The 24,815-nt window shown below is 42.0% G+C and overlaps 1 protein-coding gene and 1 long non-coding RNA gene across 10 annotated transcripts in view; one reads left to right on the top strand and one right to left on the bottom strand.

Moving 5' to 3' along the window:
- DMD (dystrophin) overlaps positions 1 to 24,815 on the bottom strand; it is a 2,004,766-nt gene that overhangs the window by 1,336,378 nt on the left and 643,573 nt on the right. The gene's annotated exons all lie outside the window — the stretch shown is intronic.
- Positions 213 to 20,088, top strand: LOC128824099 (uncharacterized). The gene is made up of 3 exons (XR_008442332.1): positions 213 to 289; positions 10,744 to 10,843; positions 20,009 to 20,088. It is a non-coding gene; the product is annotated as an uncharacterized LOC128824099 (long non-coding RNA).

The following is a 24,815-nucleotide window of genomic DNA, read 5'->3' as shown; positions in this document are numbered from 1 at the left end:
AGAAAGTATGCAATTGAAAAAAAACAATCAATTTCAAAGGAAGTTGACAGACTAATGAGCAGTCAACTGTCCATGTGAGTCCTCTGGAGACTAATTAGAGCATTATATTCAGCTCCAAAGTTTCCTATCAAACTTGCATACCAATGAGAAAGAGACAAGGTTTCATATGGTAATTGTTTTTTTCATTCACACAAATTTCTCTTAGGTAATTCTTCTTCAGTGTAACTGCAAGTACTGTACAGTCTGACTGAGTGACCTTCATTAGGTCGGACAAGGAACAGAAAATCAAGTAAGCTACATTTTCTTTTGAACCATGTTAATGTTGCAGCTAACATGGGCAACCTTAGTAGTTTAATAGTTATAGATTATACAACATTTTAATGCTCTTTGGTTCTGTGGGGAAAAAAAATCACAGGTTTTTCTGATGATTAGGTAAATGTGAAAGGTGACTGCATAATGTCTGAATTCCCTGACTCCTCAGAAACAGTCACTGTTCTACATAGCCTAAGATCTATGATGTCCATGAAAGATATTTAACAAAAACATGAATGTTAGATATGATAGTATAAGTCTAGTAATTACATGCCATCTCTTTACTTGGACACAACCAGCATGTACCAGCAGATCTGATTCTCTGTGCATAGCCGTGATACGCCAGCAGGAAAAAAGGTTGATCTAACCCAACATTCTAGTCAATAACAATTTGTAAAAATGTAAGTAATGTGGTATCTCTTTCAAGTAGTTCCTTTGTTATTTGGCATTAAAATTTACCTCCTGCACTCAGTTCAGTAAATCAAGATGTAAAAAGACTGTTGTATAAGAAATTTATTATTAATCCCAACAATGCTTAAACATAAGCATTGGAAGAAGGCCAAGAGATATCCATACCAGTGAGGTTTTACTGTCAAACCTCTCCTAGTTTAGCTAAGGGACAGAAAAAAATTCAGTTCACATTCATTTATTCTTATCACTGGTGCAATAGCACTACAATGTGGTACCTGATTCTCCTTCTTGGAATTTGAAAAGCATGAGAGCAGACATTATACATTAATTCTCCATACATTTTTGAGCAGGCAAAGGGCATCTGGCCCAGCATGGCCAACTGTATCTTTGGTTTATCTTGATCCCACCTTTCTGATTTTTCTCCACCCTTTCATCACTTGTTTTCCCAATACTTAAGCATTTGAACTCATATGTCGTATATTTTTATCTTTTAATTAGCATTGCCCACTAAATTATTCCACTGACTCATTACCAATCATTTTACATTGTCCAATTTCTCTGACAAACTCATATTTCACAAAATATTATGTAGAATCTATTTTTATTGTTTGATTATATTTGAGCTTTGAAGTTCAGTTCTACTCTTAAAAAGTGACTGCAAAAATGGCATTTGAGTTCCATGTTTACAGTATCAGTGATTGAAAGATCAAACATACTCATTTTAAAATATAAATGATTTTTTTCTAACTCCAAGTTGCGGCTGGTTGAATTCTACAAGACAAACAAACAAAAAAAACCACCAGAACCAATCTTTGTGAATATTTTTGAGTTCTGAACAGCATTTTGGTTTTATCTTGTTCATATCTTTTTATTCACTAATCAGAATGGCAGATACAGTACCACATGACTAAACATATACCGCAAGCAACAAATGGTCAAAATGAAGAGTTTGCAAATACCCCATTGTAAGGGACCAGGGCATACACAGTCTGGCCTAACAGTCACAGCTGAGCTGAAGTCCACATGTCAGGGATGGTAGTCGGTGAGCAGAGTTCGGAGGAATCACCAGAGCTGAGATCAATATGCAAGAGTCGGAGTCAAAGTCAGGCTGGGGTCAGAGATTGGAGATGAGAGGTAGTATCAGGCTGGATATCCTCTGTCTTCTGGGAGGTCCATCTTGATGCCCTCAGGGGAAAGGATGTAACCCAAGAATTCTGTGGCGAACTGGTCATTTTTCCAATGTTTGCTTTAGCAATCTTTCAAGGATGGAATGAATGTAGTAACAATGCTGCTCAGAATTGTCTGAAAACACAAGTACGTCATGGAGATAGTTGACTACATACTGGTCCAGGAGGTCTCTAAACACGTCGCTCACAAACCGCTGAAAAGTCGTGGGAGCACTGGTCAACCTGAATGACATTACTAAATATTCAAATTGCAAAGAGAGGGTTTGAAAGTCAATCTTCAATTTGTCTCCAGCCCTGATGACCACAAGGTTGTAAGCATCCTGGAAGTCCAGTTTGGTGAAAATTCTGGCAGATCACACATGATCTAATAACTCCAAGATTAAGGACAGGGGATACCGGTTTCGGACCATCACCTGGTTTAAGGCCCACTAGTCTACGCAATGCAATAGCATTCCATTCTTTTTCATAATTAAAAGGACCAGAGCTTCTGCTAGGGAGGTGGAACACCAGATGAAGCCCATGGCCAGGTTGTCCTGGATGTATGCATGAAGGGCATTGACATGGCATAATGTCCACATGGGACCTTCTCCCCAGATTGGAGGTCTATGTGCCAGTCATAATCCCAGTGCAGAGGTAGCATGTCTGCATTTTTCTTTTCAAAAACGTCTGCATGATCCCAATATTTTTCAGGGAGATGGGGACTCAGGGTTGGGTGTGATGCCTTATGGCTAGTGGCCACCATCTAGATTTCCCCCACAGGTGCTGTCACGTCTGATTGGCCGCAGGAATCCAGGACCAGAGGGTTGGGGCCGGCTGCATGCTGGCAGTCCCCTGGGTAGTATTCAGAGGGAAAGTTGATCCTCTTCTCTCACGAGGAGATGAAAGGGACATGCTCCTTCAAACTGGCAATGCCAAGTATTAGAGGGAAGTGTGGCGAATGGATCACATTGAACTGTAGCACTTCCCAAGTGGGCTGGGATTACAGCCTCTGGGGGTACTGTTTCCTGTGTCACTGACCCTAAGGACAGGAGGGATCCATCTATCATCTTTACAAGGACTGATGTAAGCTTAGATTGAGTGGGAACTGTAGCACTCAAGCGGCTTTACCATCTATGAAGTTACTGGTAGACCTGGAATTAATCAGGGTCCACTGAGGGGTAAATCAATTTGGCCCCATCTGTAGTATGTAACTTTATTTGTACTCGTAAGTGTGGGGACGACCCAGGTATCCTGGATCAGGTTTCTCTTGAGGGCTAGGGATAATATCGGAACATAGTGCCTTGGTGGTGCCCAGGCCGGCCCTATATGGCCTGGGCTCACTCGTTTCCCAATTTCTTTCAGGTAGACATCCAAAATAGGCAAGAGGCAATGGCATGTGTTGGTGCTTCACAATGAAAGCATATGTTGTTATGCCGTCACCATTCCTTTTCTTCCAGGGTCAACCATCAGTGGCCCAGATCAAGCTGCACCAGTTAATAGTTGGACCCTGGGGGTTTTGGTGTGGATAAAGTGGTGGCAGGGTGCCCCTCCTCTTCTCCTTTCGTTCACGAAGCCAGTTCTCAATGCAAAGAGAGAGATCAGTGAAAGCATCTAAGAAGGTTGGGCTCTCAACACGGGTTGGCTCATTTTTTACTTCCTCACTAATCCACACCTAAAGCGATGCAGTTGGGCTGCCTCAATTGCACTCAACATCAGCTGCGAATCAATGGAACTGGACATGAGGCCACTGGCCCTTCCCCTTGCTGAAGCCTTCAAAGTGTGGCTTCCGCTGAGTGAGCACAATGAGGGTTGTAGTAAATTGCAGGAAATACTGGCTCTCAACACAGGTTGGCTCATTTTTTACTTCCTCACTAATCCACACCTAAAGCGATGCAGTTGGGCTGCCTCAATTGCACTCAACATCAGCTGCGAATCAATGGAACTGGACATGAGGCCACTGGCCCTTCCCCTTGCTGAAGCCTTCAAAGTGTGGCTTCCGCTGAGTGAGCACAATGAGGGTTGTAGTAAATTGCAGGAAATACTGGCAAGAAGGCATTCTAGTACACAAGCCTTCTCCAGCTAGTCAACTCATCACTAAGTCCCACCCTGGCCTGGTACATTCAAGAGCGGAGCAGGAAAAGGCAACAACACTGATTCATGAATCCCCTGAACTTGTGGCAGTTTCCAAAACCAGTTTTCAAACGCACTCCTGCAGGTCTGGTATCCTATGGGGTCCCGTGGGTGATGGTAGACTCCACCCATTCCATATCCCTGTTAAGGGGTTTCTATAGAGGGGTCGGAAGTGGATCTGGGCAAACTGTAAGATACCAGGCCATAAGCGCTCTGGCTTAGCAGTCACAGCTGGGCTTGAGTCCATATGTCAGGGACGGCAGTAATTGAGCAGGGGTCAGAGGAATTACCAGAGCCAGATTCAATAAACAAGAGTTGGGGTCAAAGTCAGGCTGGGGTTGGAAATTGGAGAAGGGAGGCAGTAGGAGGCTAGAGTCTGGAAACAAGAGTCATGGTCAGAGTCAGGGTATGATTGGAAGCCAGAGGTCAGGAGTTGCAGGAGGCCTGAAGTCTAAATTGTTGTCCAGACAACTTCCAGGGAGATCCTCTAGGGTTAAATAGGGAAGTTGTCCAACCAGAAGGCCAAAGGTCCTGTCTAGCTCCCTTTGGTGGTACTCCCCGTGGCACCTATTATCCACAGTACTTCCTGGATGTGCCTCTGCGCGGCACTGTGAGAATGTCAGTGGTCCCAGGCTCTGCAATCCTAGGTTCTAAATGGTTTGTCCATTTTATTAGGCAAATACACAAATAATTACAATGTGCAGATATCAGGATAGACTGGCAATCAGGGGGAAAAGAGGCTATATTCTTTGGATTATTTAGTCACAAGAAGTAGTTGATCATCTATTGCCAGACATGAAAAAATCAACTAGGGATCTGAAAGTCAATCTGGCTGTCATTTTTCTTTTCTTTCTTCTAAACTCTATGCCCAAATCTTGAAATCTTAAAAACACCTTTATTTAAGTCCTATGTTCAGAAATGACCCTTTCTGAATAGCCTCAAACTTTCCCAAAAATTGTCAGGCTAGAGACAAAACAAAGAATGTATTGAAAAAAAGAATGTATCAAAAAAAGAATGTATTGAAAAAGTTAGACTGGCGGTCAAAATAGAATTTAAAATGGAAACAGTTACAACCTTAAATAACAAAAACCAAGTACTATGGCTCAAGAAGACTTCACACAATTTGCAAAACCTGTTCTCAAACTCTGGGAAGCTTACCCATTATAATTTCAATGTACATTTTCAAGTCACTGCTGAAAAGCTACTACTGCTGGAGACTTATACATTTTCAAAAGTGACTAGTGACTTTGGGAGCACAACCTGAAACATATTACATAGCAAATAATCTTCAGAGAGCTGTGTTCTATAAACCAGAGTCTTTTAAGGTGAAAAGTTGAACACTCAAATTGTGGCATCCAAAAATCACGAGTGGCTTTTGGAAACGTAGCCTGCAAAACAGAATTGTGCTAGTTCTAGAGCCTAATCTACCACTGAGAGGTACTAGAGAGTGGAAACTCAATACTAATTTCATCATTCATTTTAATATATTATGTAATGTTGTGCCTCTTGAACCCTCAGCTATTTGGTTAACATGGTTCATCAGGTGCAGAAAGAATCTGGGATTCAGCTACAGAACTTAAAAAAAGAACAATCGAAAACCCTAAATAATAAATGATCCCCTCCTTCTGCCTTCCCAGCTGATCTTTGTAATTTATGTGAGATTTATTAAGAAAATAATTAGCACTGCTAAGATTTTAGAGGGATCTCAGAGTTTTGATTTTCTGTAGCAAATCACCTTAAGTTAACCCATGTATTTGTTCTTATTGAGGATTCCTGAATGTAACAAAACTGGGAGCTTCTAAGCCAATGTATCCAATGTCAAAAAGAAGTCAGGCTTTTCATAAAGTGATATACCAGCCAATTTTATAAGCCTCATATTTCATAAGTGGCTTGTCATAGGCAGTTCATATTTTGTCAACAAGTTATCCTGTCAACAGACAACATATTTCTGGTAGAAAGGAACATTTTGTAGAAATCAATGAAGGTGGGAGGAGAGTGCTCAAAGGTTAAATAACCTTTAGGTTAGAAAATGGTATACAGCGAACCTCTGAGTGTGAACCCCTTATAAATTAAAAACACTTTTTTTTATATTTAACACTATTATAACTGTTGGCGGTGAATCATGGCTTGGGGGTGGAGGCTGACAGTTCACCACCCCCCACACAATAACCTTGCAATCCCCTGAGGAGTCACAACCCCCAGTTTGAGAACCCGTTTTAGTTATATCGGTCCCTATCTTCGCACATCTTCCTTTCTCAAAATAAGATTTTCCTCTCCATCCCCTGAATAAATATATGCCTAGATTCATTTGGGGGTTGATTCTATTCACTTTTGGTATCAACCTGGTGGCAGAGTAGCTTTCAAGAAGTAGAAAGATTTGATACATTATAGGTAACTCTGCTATTGTATGTTAACAACTAAAGCACATTTTGTACTTTTTAATGACATTTTGAGAACCTCATTTTGAATTATATAGATGGCAGAAGCAAAACTGAATTCTGAGTTCTGTAAATGTGAAAACCTCTTGATCTCCAACTACAGAAGTCAGATATCCAGAGAGACACTAAGAAGGAAATAAAGAAAACTAAAACTGAAAAATTCCTACACAATACATAAAACTCTGGGTTACTATAGCTGCTTAACACAACATTGTTCAAAGTAGCGTACCATGAATTCTATCTTTCATGTAATTCTTTAGGGCATATTACAGCATATAAATAGATTGTTCCTGCTTAAAAATATTAATACCTACATAGCACTGAAGTGGAAAAATTAATAGCTCTGGTGATAATTACCAAATGTTTATGACTTCCAGTGAATATCAATGGGACTTAGGCAGCTAAGTGCATAAGTCGTGTTTGTAAATGGGATGTAGGCACTTTTGAAAACACAGCTGTTTAGAAGGAACTTGCAAAATATGCAATAATTAAATCAATTTACATTACATTGGAGATAAGATAGAATTTATTTAAGTATAAGATATATTAATTTCTATAATGCAAACTCTTCCTTGCAGGCACTGTGTGTCTTCACATATGTTTGTTCAGCACCTAACACATTTGGGCACCTGTCCTGATTGGAGAGCCTTAGGTGCTATTATAGTATAAATATTTAAAATGATAATAATGCAAAGCAGGACACAATGACATTGGTTGTCATAGCAATTTTTAATTAATAATCTCTAAAGAAACCTTTGGAGTCATCTCTCAATGTGAAGGCTGAGGACAAATAAGCAGCTGCTGTGTTCCATTAGAGAGGAAGTTATTTGATTTGGGAAGATCTTTCTGAGACAGACAGCACAGCAACTTTATATATATATATAGAGAGAGAGAGATAGATATACGTACACACATACACACGAATTTCTATAGATGAATTTCTGAGACTTTTCCATTTGTTATAAGTAGTGCAACAACATTTATCCATCCGCATCCTTGAATAGCACAGTGAAGATTGCTTTCAAGACTCCCCAAATTGTTATTAATTTCAGAAAAAAAAATAGTGTTTCAGAAAAAAAAACAGATTGATTTCCCTATCTGTGAAAAATTAGAGTTCATATTTCCTTCTCAAGAGAAAAAACCCAGCACATTACTAACAATTGTAGAATATTCCTTATTTTCACAGAATTTCATTTTCAGGCTTCTTGTCAATGAAGGCAGAGTAGAAAAAATCCTTTTTTATAAAATACAGACCAAAAAATGGCATTTACAAGTAATTTTTTCCAATATACCTTAATCTTGAGATGGAAGAGATGAGCAGAGTAGTTTTGTTATGAAACTATTTCTTAAATAAAATACTCTTATCTTGGTTAATCAGGCCGAGCAAAGTCTGATTAGCTAGCTGCCTGGGGAAACCTTGAAACACCTCTGGGAAAGGTAAGCATAAAAATTCATTACCTAAACCCCAGGACACTGTTTTCAAGTTTACTGCCAATCACAGGAGAGTAACATGAATTGCTGGACAGGATTAAAATATAAATTATTTATAGCAGGCAAGGTCTCTGAATTCAAGGATTATGGAGATTGGTAAGGCTGTCATGAAGCTCGACTGACGCTTCACCTTTACCCAAAAATATCATCTCCTCAGAAACAGATCAAGATTCATTTACAGATCTTCCAATAAATTTCAGTTATTGGGCAAGAGACTCCTGCCCCGGGAACAATGAATTTAGACTGGGATTTTATAAAGAGACATCAAATGCCTCACACCCAGGGCAGATCTGATTTATTTATGTGATTCCCCATTTAGGAGAATATGATTGAGATCACCAACAGATTTCAGATATGCTACCAAAATCCATTAGGTGGTAACAGTTTTGATCACTACTAAGTTGGACCAGATATGAGCCAGAATCCCCAAATGAAGTAAATAGTTATGTGGCAATAGAAGGTCAAAGTTAGCAAAAATCCTTATTCCAGTATATCAACATGGATTGTACACCAACCAGAATGACAAGAAAGAATTCATTCCTACGTGTGTATTTAAGAGATGGGTTGGAATCAAAACACCATATCCAATACCCTTAAATCCGTGAAAATTTAGATCCAAGCTTTGTAGCTCATACCCACCCCTTGTGTATACTTATGATTCTCTTTTTAGTAGACCCCTCTGCATTCAATATAATTGTGCCTGTATGACACAAGCATGATTCAGCCTAGAATTCCTACCATAGCTAGGAACTCTTCAGCCACAGATTTAATAGGAGCCGAATTGATTAACGCAAATTTTTGTCATTTAATTATTTGAGTAACCGTGGACAAGTAACAGTAGCAGACAGGGAGCTGGTGTTTTGTTTAATACTAATACTAGTCCAGTTAGCAATGAGTTCTGACACTATATTGTTCTGTTTTGATGGATAGTGGATTAGAAATGCTAGACACGGGAACAGCAGCAGTTACAGCAAAGGTGGCTGTGGTGGATTGGTCTATTGACATTTGGTTGGTGAACCATAAGAATCTATAAAGCCTTTGGGAGAAAGGTTCACAAGTGCAATGCTAACCTATTCTTTAGTGATAACCTTTTAAATGTATGTTTGGATTTTTTTCTCCTCTCTATTCTGAATTCATAGAACACCAGGGTAGATTATTTTTCTTTTCTAGATTTTGTCCAATATGTAGCTTGTACAGTTAGCATTTATCTACTTTTGACTTTTAAATAAAACTTCTAGTAATAGTGGCAGATTGTCAATATTTATTGACAAGTGATATTTAAAAAAACCTCAGTATTTAGGAAATACTGTTTTTTTCTAAACAAACATTGGAAATATCTACAATAATTAATCATTATTAAAATTCAAGGGTGTATATTATATATTCAGAACACTATTTGATCCAATTCAAGTCCCCCCCTTCCCTGTATATTAGTTGCCCTATTTATAAAATTTGTTCCTAAGCATGGTTACAGACTATGGCAGTGGACTGAGGAGAGAAGAAACCCCCTTCCTTCTGTGTTCAAAGATGAAGAGTGGGGGAGGGTGGCTCCAGGGCATTGGTAAGGAGCCAGAGAAGCTGCCAGTTAAAATCAAGTCCAGAACAGGATTGATCATGATTATCCAAGAGTTGTTTGGTGGCATATATGAATGAGCACATGGATTACAGTCCAGTACCCAATGCATAGTTTTCTGCATAATACCCATTACTGCAGTTTTCAGAGTAGCAGCCGTGTTAGTCTGTATCCTCAAAAAGAACAGGAGTACTTGTGGCACCGTAGAGACTAACAAATTTATTTGAGCATAAGCTTTCGTGGGCTACAGCCCACTTCTTTGGATGCATAGAATGGAACATATATTGGGGAGATATATATACACATACAGAGAGCACTTCAAAAGTTTTTTTCTCTTACTTAATTGGCCTCTCAGAGTTAGTAAGACAACTCCCACCTTTTCATGCTCTCTGTATGTGTATATATATCTCCTCAATATATGTTCCATTCTATGCATCCGAAGAAGTGGGTTGTTAGTCTCTACGGTGCCACAAGTACTCCTGTTCTTATTACTGCAGTTGACACCCTTAACACCAAGTACAAGCAAGCTAAAGAATGAGTGAGAATGATCCAAAGCACAATACATTCTAATCTCTGGAGAGCGGTCAGGCAGGGCGGTGAACCAGGAAACTGGGCTAGGCAAAGGTTTGAAGGAGGAGGACTGCAGAACCAAAGGAGAGAATACAGAAGTCACAAAGGATTCAGGACGTGCGTACCAGTTTTATTTTAATAATGTAAACTTTCATGTACAGTGGAGCTGAGGCAGAAGTACCAAGAGGGATGTTAGAAGCACTGACACCCAGGAGTTTCACAACAGAATGCCTAAAGTTAGGCTTAAATTGATGGTTAGGCGGCAATACAAGGATTTAGGAGCCTAAGTATAGGCAGCCATTGTTAAAATCCTGGCCAAAGTAAGCATAAGCTGTAGAAGCTCAGCTCCATTGAAAACTGGAACACTTATTTAGGTACCCAGTTATGGATGTAGGGAGAGGTTTTTCAAAGGCACACATTTCCCATTGACTTATAGTGAAAGGTAGGCACCTAGCCCCCTTGGATGCCTTTGAAAATTTCAGGTATCAGTACCTAGCTTTCGGCACCAAGTTTGAAAATATTGGCATAAGCAATGCTTTGTAATCACTGCTATGCTGTAGGAGCTACACTATTACTTTATTCTCCCCTAGGAAAGCCCACAAACACCAGAACCAAATAATTTTGTATATTCTTCTCTTCCCTCCTTACACAGCTCTTCACACCCTCCAGACTGAAAATATTTTACAGACTTTCTTCAGACTCAACCATCAATTCAGCACATACATTCACTATAATTACAACTCTTGGTGTTGGTAAGAAAAGCATATTTTTAACTTTTTATCATTTGGGGGTTTATTTAGATTAATTCATTATTTTCATATCTGATGCCAAACTCAGAATAGTGTGTCTGTCAGTCACAAAGTGAACATCATAACTTTACAAGGAGCTGATAACTAGCTTCAGAGACAATAGGAACTCTTTTGTTTTATTTGTATATTCATTTTAATTCAACCAATCAGGGAACAGTATAATGGTGTGCTGGTAAAATATTCATCCTAACTGAGCATCAGTTGGTTAGTCCTAGGTCAGGTGGCACCTGAGGTCTGAATCACTTCAGCATAAGCAGAGAAGACAAGAGGAGAATTGCCATCTTTAAATGTGAATTGTATGTCATTGTTTTTTGTACTCAGTGTATCTAATGAAATATATGAATAAGATCCTTGGGACTGCCTGTTTGGGGTGGTGAGAGGTGAGAACAGGAAGCAAAAGTGGTTATAAATTTTGGTGCTGCTGTATATGGCACAAGTGCGTTTACAACAGTCAGGGATCACTAGAGCACAAGTAAGTTCCAGCCTTTCCCAGCCATGCACCTCTTACACCTGGTCTATCTCAAGCTCTATGCCACCTGGGGATTCAGAGCAGCACAATGTAGCCTTAGTGAGGCAAGGATCTGGACTGAAGTCTTTTCAAACTTGTAAATGTGAAAGCAAGAGACCAGTTAGAAAAATTAAGAACATTGACTGAAACAATAGGTCAATATTTTTGACTCAGAAAACGTTAAAGTGGAAAGATTCAGCTTAGTCATCTGCCCCTTCTCATCCCCCGCACCCTGAAAAAGTCTTGCAGCCCAACTTCTAACAAGGACTTGGCTTCCGGATCTGCAGCTGGGAGTGTGGAAGTTCTGAGAACTCCTGTTGGAGCCAGGGAACTCAGTGCTTCCAAGCTCCCTGCCATGAAGCAAGGAGCGTGGAAAACCTGGGATCTCTTAGGGCTTGCAGACTCTAACACAAAGCTAGGACCCTGGAAGTCCAGGGATAGACTTTCAGGGCCAACAGCTCCAGGGTAGCACTGCCAAACAAACTTCACAGAGCTGGGGACCCCGTGCTTCCAGACTCCCAGGACATCTGCCTTTCTATGCTGCCCTGGGAACCAGATGGTCTGAGAGTCTTGAAGCCTTAGGGTCCTCAGTCCCAGTGCATTCTGCACGGAGGAATTGCCCCAGAACCAGGGAGCTCCAGTAGCTACTGACTGAACTTGACAGTCTTGGCGATTTCACTGCTGCTTTTGAAGACCAGCATTGAACATGACAAGAATGTGAATTTCAATCAGTAGCTGCGAGGGTCTGAGGAACTGTAGTTCATTTCAGAAACACCATGAAGCAGTGTTTTAGAACATGATTGCTTTTTTGATTTTTAGTTCATGAGAAATTTTGAAAAATCTGTTATCATTCTGAATTGGAACAAAACTAAATTTCTAAATATTGCAATTTCCTATGAAGTGGAAATCTCGAGCTCCTGCTAACTCTCATCTGTGGGTGAGTAGCCATTTTGAGTTTGGGGTATACCAAATCAGAGCAGGCTGAGCAGCTACAGCCACCCTTTGCTGAAAAGACTAAATTCATTTCCCTCCATTTGTTTACAACAGTGTTTGTTTGTTCAGTGAAATTGTAGGCTTTAATGCTATAAACGATACTCAGATTGTGAAATGTCTGTGGACAAAAGAATGGATGACCATTAAAATGAAAAGAAAGCAAAATTGGCAGTGCAAAGAAATGTCAGGTGTTGAAAAGCAAACAAACAAACCACATCAGAAACAAGACTGGAGAAATGCATGTAAATATATAACAACTGTAATATAATATGAATGGCATAACTGACACTTTGGCATTTGTATTTCCTAGAGAGCTTCCTGATTTGTCAGTCTAAAGAAAGGTGAGACTTAACAGGGCAGGAAAGGAGTAGAAAATGGATTAGGAAGCACAATATTGCCTGAGATAAGAAATGTCATATGCAGCACAGCACGACAACACAGACATTTCTCATGTAGTTTAAAAAAAAAAAAAAAAAAAAAAAAAGAGGGAGAAAGTGATCATAGGAAATAATCACATATCTAAAGCTTTATAAAGATGCATATCTGGAAATCTTTTATGCAGATAAGCAAAGTGTGTACAATGAAGGGCAAAACATACATCATAGATTTCAATTACACAGACAATGAGTGAATGACCCACTAGAATAACTAAATAAAAGTTGCATCTCTCTCATAGCATACTTCAAACAGCCATAAAAATAAGGTAATTTAGTTTATCAAGGATCCAGATAAGATTTAAAATTAAAGAGAAGTCATACTCACTTTATGGCACTAAAAATAATAAAATCAGTGAAATTAACATTTAAAGTTCCTTGCAGTTTTAGAAATATAACTGGTTCCAGTGCTATTCCTCATGTTACGTATAGGAGATACATTTGCAACCAGCAATACCTCTAAAACTGCAAGGAACTTTTAACTGAGCCCACTGTACCTTCATCCTCATGATCACAGTACTGCGACGCTGGAAGATGTTACCAGCTACCTTCATGCACGTCTTTGATCTATAGATCAATCTCAATCCTGATTAAAGTTAATGGATGTACTAAACACCCTTAATTCAGGCTAAATGGAAGGAGCAACTAAATTCCCTTTTCTTTAGTGATAGTTGAAGCAACAGAAGCCTTGTGGAGCATAGCAAGGCCTGAGCAGCCGCTAAACCATATGGGCTGAAGGGCTTCCCTAGAGACTGATTGCAAATGGAGGGTTCGGGGGAGTGACTGATTGCAGCTGTGTGTGTGAGACAGAAAGAAACCATAAGGCCAGCAGACAGTATGTTTACACAGCCGACACGCTTTAACTTGTCTGTGTAGTCGCGGCTCCAGAGCTGGGATAGAGCTCTTTCAGCTCTGTAATAAAGCCACCTCTGCGAGGGGAATAGCTCCCAGTGCTGTAGCACTATCTACACTGCCACTTTACAGCGCTGAAACTTGCATCGCTCAGGGTGTGTTTTTTCACACCCTTGAGCGAAGAAAGTTTCGGGCTGTAGGTGGCAGTGTAGACAAGGCCAGCAGGCAGCGGTGAGCAGGGCCCTAAGAAGGAGCAGAAACAGGGCTCCTTAGGGCATAGGACTCACAGGAAAGGCAGGCTTGGAAATTGTGGGCAAGAAAACTGCTTCCCATTTGTTCTTACTGTGTTCATGAAACAGGACTATGTGTACCTTCTTTGTTAACAAGTAGGATTGCACTAAAGAAATACCTGATTCAGATAATTAGTTTCTTTTCCAAATGAAAACAACCTAGCAAGGTCCCAAATACTGGGCTAATTGTTCGGGCCAAAAATGGGCTACCACATCAAAAGGATGAAAGGTACTGAAGTGGGTTAAAACCAAACTGTTTAGAATTCAGAATTTTGCCATTGATCTTAAAAGGAACAAGAATAGGTCCCTAAAAGCACATCACACATCATTTACTTTGAATATGTAGCAACTACCTGCAATTCCAGGGATGAAATCCTATCCCTGTTGATGTCCATGACAAAACTCCTATTGACTAAAACGTGGTCATGATTTCACTCCAATATTTTACAAAATTAAAACAATTTTCATAGTAACATTTAGTTATTTACTTACAAAGCTGCCAATACATCTCTGAAACAAGCCAAAGGGAATAATAATCATAAGGGTAATCGTTGCATATCAAACATATCAACTCCAAAAGCTTTGAGGAAAAAAAGGTGGGCTTTGGAATATGCCCGAGCATGTCAAATACAGGTTCTGCAAAGCATAGATTATATAGCCAAATTATGTTAAATCAGCTACTAAAAACCTGATCTAAATATATAAAAAATGGATGTGGAAGAGTGGAGCATTATGGAAATACAAAAAGAAGTCGATCTACTCTGTTTACTCGAGCTGCAAACCAAAGTTCCATCTGCATCCAAGCTGTAGTGAACAAGCCACTCAAACCTTATTGGTGTGTGCCTGGTTGATATACTCATCATAGTAGAACATGAAGGCTCATTAGGCTCATCATTTTGAGTTAAATAATAACTAGGCACTTTTGTGGTGTTTTCAGTCTGAAGACCTCAAAGTACTTTACAGACGAGGGCTGGTCAAAACTTTTCTAGTGAAAGAGTTCTCTGTAGGAAAATGCTGATTCCACAGAATCAAAACCTTCTGCAGGAATGTTTGACGGAAATCAGGCAGACAATCAGGTAAGCTGGTTTCCCACCAGCCAGACTGGTTGGGCTGCCTGGCTCCCCAGCTGTCAGAGAAGTGCATTGCCAGGATTCCCAGGCTGCCTGGTCATCAGACTGTATTTCCCACTGTGTCAAAGTTCATACAAATTGCCAAAAGTTACAGAGTGATCTAAAAAGCATTTCTATAGAAACCCCACAAAATTTTACAAAAGATCCTGCAGGTGTTCTCCACAAACTAGACTGCAGGAATTCCAGGTGACATCTATGTTTAACACTCAATATAATATCATAAAGGTTATTTTACCTATTGCTTTGGCCCTGCAGAACAACATGGTAACAATGTTCATTGTTGACTTGAGAAGTTTACTTATACTATGGAACATCACTACCAACCATTCAAGTTGATAGGATTGCTTGCTCAACTGCTTCAAGTTACACATCTGCTAAAAGAATTGTGACATACTATTAGAGACCTTGTATTGATAATCTAGAACAAGTTAGCTATAAAATAAAGCATTATCAATTAGCTAAAACATGACAACTCAATTTCAATTCCATTTGCTTAAAGTAGTTAATCAAGTGGACAATACAAAATTTAAAAAATTGCATTAAGTGGGGTTAATTACATCTACTAGAGCAGGGGGGGCCAACCTGAGCCTGAGAAGGAGCCAGAATTTACCAATGTACATTGCCAAAGAACCACAGTAATACATTAGCAGCCCCACATCAGCTCCTTCCCCCACCCCCCTGCTCCCAGCCCCTCCCAATCAGCTGTTTCATGGTGTGCATGAGATTCTGGGGGGGGAGGGGGCGGGAAAGGGTGGAGTGGGGGCAGGGCCTATGGCAGAGCCAGTGGGGGCAGGGCCTATGGCTCCAGTGAGCACCCCCCTCAGCACATTGGAAAGTTGGTGCCTGTAGCTCCAGCCCAGAGTCGGTGCCTATACAAGGAGCCGCATATTAACTTCTGAAGAGTCGCATGTGGCTCCGGAGCCACAGGTTGGCCACCCCTGTACTAGAGTGAGGAGAGGTGGATAATAGCATAATTGCTTTCTGATCTAAGAGTAGGTTAGATAAATGTCTATCAGGGATGGTCTAGACAGTATTTGGTCCTGCCATGCGGGCAGGGGACTGGACTCGATGACCTCTCGAGGTCCCTTCCAGTCCTATAATCTATGAATCTATGAATCTATGAATCTAATTGGTTAAGTGACTATCTGTTGTATAAAATGTTACCAGATAATAATTCTGGAAGGTAACAGTGATAAAAATACAGGCGTATCTCTTGTGAGGGAAAGAACTGTGGAAATTCTAAAGGACTGAGTAGTTTTTGTGGAAAAACCTGTGAAGCATTATGTTCAGTGTGAAATCTATCATGAATAACAGTATACAAGGTAGGTGGCGAAATATACAAGTCTAAAAATCTATAAAGCAGGTTGGATTGACTTCAGTTAAGAGCATTATGCACAACATTAGATAATGGTTATCCCACTTTATAAACAAATATAATGGTTCTTTAAAAGTGCAGTCAATAGCAGCTAAAAGATATAGAAGTTTCAAAGGTATAAGTTCTATGAAAAGGTGGGGAAAGTTAGGCCTTGTCTACACTACGAGAGTAGTTCGATTTTACTTAAATCGAATTTTTGGAATCGATATTGCAAAGTCGAACGTGTGTGTCCACACTAAGGACAGTAATTCGACTTTGTGAGTCCACACTAACGGGGAAAGCGTCGACATTGGAAGTGGTGCACTGTGGTCAGCTATCCCACAGTTCCCGGAGTCCCCGCTGCCCATTGGAATTCTGGGTGGAGCCGCAAATGCCTTCTGGGTAAAAAAAAGGTGTCCAGGGTGCTTTTGGGTAACTGTTGTCATCCGTCCATCACTCCCGCCCTTCCGTCCCTGAAAGCGCCGGCGGGAAATCAGTTCGCGCACTTTTCTAGTCAGTGACAGCGCGGACGCCACAGCACTGCGAGCATGGAGCCTGCTGCAACCATCACTGCAGTTGTGGCCGCTCTCAACGCCTCGCAACTTATCATACACCTTTCCCTGAGGCAGATGCAGAAAAGTCAGGCGAGGAGGCTACGTCAACGCGGTGATGGCCTGAAGTCTGAGAGTAGCACAGACCTCTCAGAAAGCAGGGGACCCAGCGCCGAGAACATCACGGTGGCAATGGGTCATGTTGATGCCGTCGAAAGGAGTTTCTGGGCACGGGAAACAAGCACTGAGTGGTGGGACCGCATAGTGCTGCAGGTCTGGGATGAATCCCAGTGGCTGCGAAACTTTCGCATGCGGAAGGGAACTTTCCTGGAACTTTGTGAGTTGCTGTCCCCTGCCCTGAAGCGCAATGACACTCGGATGCGAGCAGCCCTGACTGTCCAGAAGCGAGTGGCCATAGCCCTGTGGAAGCTTGCAACGCCAGACAGCAACCGGTCAGTCGCGAACCAGTTTGGGGTGGGCAAATCTACCGTGGGGGTTGTTGTGATGCAAGTAGCCAAGGCAATCGTTGATGTACTGCTGCCAAAGGTAGTCACCCTGGGAAACGTGGAGGCGATCATAGATGGCTTCGCAGCGATGGGATTCCCAAACTGCGGTGGGGCCATAGATGGAACTCACATCCCTATCCTGGCACTGGAACACCAGGCCAGCCAGTACATTAACAGAAAGGGCTACTTTTCCATGGTGCTGCAAGCACTGGTGGACCACAGGGGACGTTTTACCAACATCTACGTGGGACGGCCGGGCAAGGTTCATGACGCTCGTGTTTTCAGGAACTCTGGTCTGTTTAGACGGCTGCAGCAAGGTATTTACTTCCCGGACCACAAAATAACTCTTGGGGATGTGGAGATGCCTATAGTCATCCTCGGGGACCCAGCCTACCCGCTAATGCCCTGGCTCATGAAGCCCTATACTGGCGCCCTGGACACTGAAAAAGAACTCTTCAACTACCGGCTGAGCAAGTGCAGAATGGTGGTGGAGTGTGCTTTTGGCCGTCTCAAGGGGAGATGGAGAAGCTTACTGACTCGCTGTGATCTCAGCGAAACCAATATCCCCATTGTTATTGCAGCTTGCTGTGTGCTCCACAATCTCTGTGAGAGCAAGGGGGAGACCTTTATGGCGGGGTGGGAGGTTGAGGAAAATAGCCTGGCTGCTGATTACTCACAGCCAGACAGCCGGGCGATTAGAAGAGACCAGCGGGAAGCGCTGTGCATCCGGAAGGCTTTGAAAGCAAAGTTCCTGAGTGAGCAGGGTAACCTGTGACTGTAAAGTTTGTGTATTGAGAAGCTAAACCTGCCCCCGTTTCTTTGCCCAGTTAATGTTGACTATCCTATCCAGTTACATACCCCCTTCACCCCACTTCCAACACACGTTTCAAAATAAAAAATAGTTCTACTTTGTTAAAGCACACCGTTTTCTTTAATACTGTATTCGCGGGAATTTTTTAAAACTGGGACGCAGACTGTGGTGCGGAGCGGGTGTACTGTAGTGGCGCGAATGCAGCTTCTAAACTCAAGGATTGACAGGCTCCGCTGCGGTGGGATGGTTGTTTCAACGGAGCCTGTCACCCCTCCTGATAGGGACTGTGTGTATGGGGGGGTCTATGTGACTTTGTGGCAGGGGGAGCACGGTTACAGATCCCCTGCTGTGTGGCTCTGTGATCCTGCCTAAGGACCGCCGCTTAAGATCTGTAACTGCCCTCCCCTGCCACAAAGTCACAGAGCAACCCACCCCCCACCACATAACATGAAAACAACCTCCCAGACTAACCAGGGTAACTAGTCACTGCATCACTGCACTATGTATGTGCCCTGCTGCTGTGCCTGCCCCCGACTATATACCCTGCCAAAGGTGACTGTCCTGTCGAATTACCAACCCCCTATCCCCCCCTCCTCCAAAAGAACATGATGGAAACAGTAGTTAACAGAAACGTATTTTTTATTATCAACCAAACATGGAACTGGGAAAGTGAAACTTGGACGGGGGCTTGTGTCAGGCGGGAAGGAAAGAACTTGTCAAATTTTGGGGAATGAGAGCCTTCTGCTGCTCGAGCTCTCTGCAGGGGTGGAGTGAGAGTTAGCAGGGACTCTGCCGCCTCTCCTTCTGTGCACTTTGGGTGAGGGGAGTATGGGACTTGGTGGCGGGGGAGGGCAGTTAGAGATGGACTGCAGCGGGGCTCTGTCCTCCTGCCTCCGTTCCTGCAGAACATCCACAAGGCGCCGGAGCGTGTCCGTTTGCTCCCTCATTAGTCCAAGCAGGGTTTGAGTCGCCTGCTGGTCTTCCTGACGCCACCTCTCCTCCCGATCCATGTTGGCTTGGTGCATTCGGGTCAAGTTCTCCCGCCACTGGGTCTGCTGTGCTGCCTGGGCTCTGGAGCAGGCTATAAGCTCCGAGAACATGTCCTCCCGTGTCCTCTTCTTCTTATGCCTAATCCGCGCTAGCCTCTGGGAGTGTGATGACAGGCTAGGTTGTGAGACAGTCGCAGATGGGACTGTGGGAATGGGAAAAAGGGAGTGAATTCCTCAGAAAGATAAATGTAGTTGTGAACAAAGAACATAGTCTTTCTCTGTGAACAAGACCATGCACAGCACCTATCACATGCGCACTCAGCACAAGGTCGAATTCTCGGCCTTCGCATTCAGTGCCTGGGGTCTTCTACAGCACATTTGAGAAGCCTCTCAGGAGAACGGAATTTCTGTTGCAGGCAGACATGGTAAGCCGTAGACTTGTGGCAGCTTAAAACTTTAATATTAGCAATGGCCTCATTTCACATTGAAATCAATGTCGGTCCCTGCTGCCAGCAATTCGGCAAGCAGGAAGTCTGCTCCTGTCCCACACCCTCGCGGCTGTCCCCGGGAACGATCCCTTTCGGCTGCCCCTCTCCCGCCTCCACCGCGTGGCTGCAAACCAGCGGTTACAGTTCTGTAAAGGAACGGCAAAGCAGTCCCAACACTAACATTCCCCTACCTCATTCAAAGCAGGTCATCATGAGCGACATCACCCTCATGAGGATCTCTGACAGCGAGAAAGAGAGAATGCTCCGGGAAAGCCTGCAAAGACCAGGGCCGTATGCCGCCATGCTGTGCAGAGCAATGATTCCAGAGTACTTGATAGTCTCGTGGCGTGGCAACGTGTCCTACTACGGAGGACCCAATAAGGCCGCTCTCCCCAAGAACCTAATGCAGCGGATTTCCAATTACCTCCAGGAGAGCTTCCTCGAGATGTCACAGGAGGATTTCTGCTCCATCCCCGGACATATAGACCGCATTTTACTGTAGCTGCTGTAGCAGTGACTAACCGGTAGAGCGGCTTGGGCAGGACAATCATGCAAAACTGGACATTGCTAGATTTTTTTTCAATAGTTGCACTGCCCATGACTGAACCGTTAAGCTAATCAAACTAATCATGAGAAACCCATTTTTTAAATTGTTAATATTCCTGTTCTGTTACAAATAAATGTTTAGATTTTTACAACACTTACTGGCTGATCCTTCCCCAGATTCTGTGTCTGGGGTAACGGCTGGGGAGGGTTGGTAGGGGATCTCTGTAAGGGTGATGAAGAGATCCTGGCTGTCGGGGAAATCAGCGTTGTGAGCGCTGTCGACTGCCTCGTCCTCCTCATCTCCTTCCTCATCTTCCCCGTCCGCTAACATGTCCGAGGATCCAGCCGTGGACACTATCCCATCCTCAGAGTCCACGGTCACTGGTGGGGTAGTGGTGGCGGCCGCACCGAGGATGGAATGCAGTGCCTCGTAGAAACGGGATGTCTGGGGATGGGATCCGGAGCGTCCGTTTGCCTCTTTGGTCTTCTGGTAGCCTTGTCTCAGCTCCTTGATTTTCACGCGGCACTGCGTTACATCCCGGCTGTATCCTCTCTCTGCCATGTCTTTAGAGATCTTCTCGTAGATCTTTGCATTCCGTCTTTTGGATCGCAGCTCGGAAAGCACGGACTCATCGCCCCACACAGCGATGAGATCCAAGACTTCCCGATCAGTCCATGCTGGGGCCCTCTTTCTATTCTGAGATTGCACGGCCATCACTGCTGGAGAGCTCTGCATCGTTGCCAGTGCTGCTGAGCTCGCCACGACGTCCAGACAGGAAATGAGATTCAAACTGGCCAGACAGGAAAAGGAATTCAAATTCAAATTTTCCCGGGGCTTTTCCTGTGTGGCAGTTCAGAGCATCCGAGCTCGTACTGCTGTCCAGAGCGTCAACAGAGTGGTGCACTGTGGGATAGCTCCCGGAGCTATTAGCGTCGATTTCCATCCACACCTAGCCTAATTCGACATGGCCATGTCGAATTTAGCGCTACTCCCCTCGTCGGGGAGGAGTACAGAAGTCGAATTAAAGAGACCTCTATGTCGAACTAAATACCTTCGCGGTGTGGACGGGTGCAGGGTTAATTCGATGTAACGGCGCTAACTTCGACATAAACGCCTAGTGTAGACCAGGCCTTAGAAACAGTCAGTTTTTCTTTTAGAAGAAAGTTTTCCCAAAATGAAATAAAGCACCAGAGTTGCACTCAATCAGCAAATTTCAGGTCCAAGTTCAGATTCTGAAGGAAGATTTTAAAATATAGACACATACATACACACACTTGCTTGGATATAAATGAAACAGGACAATAACAAATTCTGTTGTATTTGTGAATGGGGGAACCTACAGCTAAGAATCTGTGCTGGAGTCTGAAAAAGTTGAGGGATTCTGCCTCTGACATGCACCTCCCTTTCACTAAATCCCACCACTCTATGGAATTCTCCACCAAAACTCATGGAGCAAAGTGGCACTTGTTACTGTAGACAGATTATCCAATAATTTGTGCAACTTCTCTGTAGAATCACCCAACTAGGATTCCTGGCCAAGTGGATGCTTTCAGTGGGGGAGGGAGGGAGAGGAGAAGAAAAAGGGAGAGAAAGGGAAAGACTCTTGGATTCCATTAACTATAAACTAACTGTTTTGTTTTGCTGATGCAAAAAAAATTTAAAAATTGGGGGAAAAGACTTCTCAATTTTTGACCAACTCTAGGCATGATACTATTTCTAGCAGGTTCTGAAAATTGCCTTTCTAAATGAACATTTTCATTGGTTTCACACACTACTATTTCAAAGATTTCTTCTATGTTTTCATTAGTTTGCAACCTAGCGTGATTCACAAATCATAACACTCCTTCCTTTGCATGTTCAGAACAGTACGTTGATTATCCAACTTTCATGGAGCAAATACATTTGGTTAATTACGGTTTCACATAACCCAGGGAATTTTTCAATGCAATTAATAGTGATTGAGGATCATGGTTCTGTTTTCTGTAACAAGGAATTCTGAATTATTGAGGTTTTATTGTGTATCATAGTTCTGACTTATATAAAACATGCACTGAGACTATCAGTCGATCCAGACCAGAGCAAGTGCCTGCTATGGCAAATTAGGGTCAGCATAAATGTGAGCTACGGAGAAATGCATGAAAGGTTATTTCTTTTTAAAAAGTGTATTTTTATGAACATGAATACATTTTACTCTCGAAAACAGAATTCAAGTTAAAATAATTACAGTCACATACAACAGTAATAGGTTTGTACTTAAAATGCCTAAAAGTTAAAATTATGTTTGAATACTTGTATCTAAAGATGCAAAGTAATCCTCTCCAGGGCTGGAGGAGGAGAACACAATATTTAAGAGATCAATATTTGTGGAATGTAGCAAATGAATTAATATGCTTATCTCCTTTGTCTTAGAGTGATTCATGAGGAAATGTGTAGATCTAAAATATTTCACTGAGGTAATTTCACAACACGCTTTTCTAAATAAATCATTATTGACCATGTGCATTTTGTATAGGCACCTTTCCCCCCAAAAGAGCTGTTTAAACAAACATTAAATAAAATTATCTTGTAAAATAATAAATCAAACAACCACCCCCCAAAATATATTATGGCTTATAAAATAAACAGCTCATCAAACTGGACAGTCAAATCCCTTAGGTACGTATTCCAGAACATTAACTCATTTTCAGCAGGAAACCGCCATTGGTATATGCATTTCTGGGGTACTAACACCTGGGCACACAGGAAATGCATTTTGGATCTGAAATTCTATCACCTGTATGGCCACTATAAGAAACCCCAATATAGATTCTCCTTTCTCTAAACCCTCTATACTTTTCTGTCTCTTCTTAGATTGTGACCTCTTTGGAGCAAGTAGCAGATAGTGATAGTTACCGTAAATAAATACACTTAAAATAATTACAGATACTTGATTTCAATAGGAGCTGAGAATGCCCAGCACCTTTGGAAAACCAAACCACTTATTTAGGTCACTCACTGCGTATTTAGCTAGCTAACTTCATGAATAAATATTTGAAATTTTTTTTAAGCCAAAATGATTTCCCAAGATCACAGTGAGTCAGAGGCAGAGCTGGGGTGAGGATTTAGGAATTCTGGGCTCCGATTGCCAAGCTTCACACACTGGACCACGACACTGGTACTGTATTCTGCTCAAACAGAGAACAGTCTTTTTTATTATTTTCTCTTCATTAAATTAGAGAACTGAACTCCTAACTGTGTGCTGTGGATGAGGAATTGTCAGCCCTTTTACTCTCTGTTACAGACACAGACTCTTTCTCTCTCACACCTTCCAGTTCCTGTGTTTTTTTTTTCATTCCCATTTCAGTATCCACTTTTAATTCTCTTGATAAGAGAGACACCAATCTTATATGTGTCTTCTGTTCTTAATGATATATACTGTACTCTCTGATCGCATGTTGTTTCTGCCTTTTAATTGTGTCTGAACTGCATCTGTTTGTTATGTTAAATCCTAAAAAAGTTTGCAGGGTCATAAAGTTACTGGTAAACCGGTGACTATATGTAACAGTTGTCATCTTCAGCCATGACAGAAAGTTAATTCCCTCATCCTACCTTGTTAAGGTTCATAATGGAGCATACCCTTTGTCCCTCTACCCATGTACCATGTGCGAACTGTCAAGAGCAGTTCAGGATATGAATGATCACTGGATGGATGGTATGAATAAAAATGGGAACTTTTTTGAAGAATGGCCAATTAAATCCCAACTCTCACTTATAATTGTCATTGCACAAATCCTAAAGTTGTCAGGGGAAAACAAAATCTTACAGTGGCCAGTCAAGAGACTGAGTCAGAAAAATCACATTTTTCTATCCTTTATTTAATCAGAGAGCACCATGGAGCCTGAAGGATTTATAGGACACTGCCAACTTGAAATCTTGCCAATTTCACGAAATTAAAGCAGTTTCAAATATTAAATTTGCCCCTGAATCCCCTGCACATGTTTTTGGTTATACAAATCACATTTTCCCATTATAAAAGCATTCTTGTCTCCCCTTTTCCTAGATGAAAGGCCTCACACAAACAACTGGGCAAAATTATTCATCTATAAAAGAAACTGTGAAATTGACTGTACAGAAAGGCAATAAACAATCATAGGTGTTACTTATAACAGTAGATTAAAAAATAATCAGAGAGAAGTGTGACATTTTAGGGGACAGTTCCTTTAAATATTCAAGCAGCAGGAGGGGAGACCAAGTGAAAGCTCCTGTCCTTCTACCCTCAGTCAGCCAGGAGCGGAGTTTCCCTCCTCCTGCTCGAGGTAAGGAGCAACAGAAGTCACATGAACCAAGAGAAGCCTGTTATTAAAACAAGTCTGTTATTAAAAGAAACATTTAAAAAAAAAAAAGAGTCCCGTGGCACCTTAAAGACTAACAGATGTGTTGGAGCATAAGCTTTTGTGGGTGAATACCCACTTCGCGTCTGATG

The sequence above is a fragment of the Malaclemys terrapin genome, chromosome 1 (genome assembly GCF_027887155.1).
Source record: "Malaclemys terrapin pileata isolate rMalTer1 chromosome 1, rMalTer1.hap1, whole genome shotgun sequence".
In the NCBI taxonomy this organism is placed as follows: domain Eukaryota; kingdom Metazoa; phylum Chordata; order Testudines; family Emydidae; genus Malaclemys; species Malaclemys terrapin.
The sequence above is the reverse complement of the archived record's forward strand: the minus strand, read 5'-3'. Positions and strand labels throughout refer to the sequence as shown.